Below are 806 nucleotides of genomic sequence, written 5' to 3'. Positions count from 1 at the left end.
CTGCTGGTATGATCGCATCCGACATGTTACCCCGGTCTTCGTCCCTTATCCTTGCCCCTCCCAGCTCCACTACAAAGACGATTGTACATTGCTTTGGCCGCTCCCTCTCAACTACGGAGACGAGTTTAACGCGGTTTCCACCCCTCCCTCTCAACCGCACCAGTGCACGCTTGCCGCGCCACAACGCCGACGCTGGACCCGTGAATCGTGAGCACCCAGCTATGACTTACCGCACTCGTGCAAAATAATAAAACACGGTAAATATATTACTTACACGTGCGTTTTGTTTTGCAAGCGGCGCGAAAAAAATTAAAAAGGGAATGCAACACGAGGACTTCCCAGGAGGTCACCCATCCTAGTACTACTCTCGCCCAAGCACGCTTAACTTCGGAGTTCTGATGGGATCCGATGCTTAGTTGCTGGTATGATCGCATCCGACATGTTACCCCGGTCTTCGTCCCTTATCCTTGCCCCTCCCAGCTCCACTACAAAGACGATTGTACATTGCTTTGGCCGCTCCCTCTCAACTACGGAGACGAGTTTAACGCGGTTTCCACCCCTCCCTCTCAACCGCACCAGTGCACGCTTGCCGCGCCACAACGCCGACGCTGGACCCGTGAATCGTGAGCACCCAGCTATGACTTACCGCACTCGTGCAAAATAATAAAACACGGTAAATATATTACTTACACGTGCGTTTTGTTTTGCAAGCGGCGCGAAAAAAATTAAAAAGGGAATGCAACACGAGGACTTCCCAGGAGGTCACCCATCCTAGTACTACTCTCGCCCAAGCACGCTTAACTTCG

General features: G+C 52.1%; 1 non-coding gene across 1 annotated transcript; it reads right to left on the bottom strand.

The window, feature by feature from the left end:
• Nucleotides 1-317: 317 nt before the first annotated feature.
• On the bottom strand, nt 318-436 carry LOC119347103. The gene has a single exon (XR_005168133.1). It is a non-coding gene; the product is annotated as a 5S ribosomal RNA (ribosomal RNA).
• Between the last annotated feature and the right edge of the window lie 370 nt (nt 437-806).

The sequence above is a fragment of the Triticum dicoccoides genome, unplaced genomic scaffold (assembly GCF_002162155.2).
Source record: "Triticum dicoccoides isolate Atlit2015 ecotype Zavitan unplaced genomic scaffold, WEW_v2.0 scaffold58558, whole genome shotgun sequence".
NCBI classification, from domain to species: Eukaryota; Viridiplantae; Streptophyta; class Magnoliopsida; order Poales; family Poaceae; genus Triticum; species Triticum dicoccoides.
The sequence above is the reverse complement of the archived record's forward strand: the minus strand, read 5'-3'. Positions and strand labels throughout refer to the sequence as shown.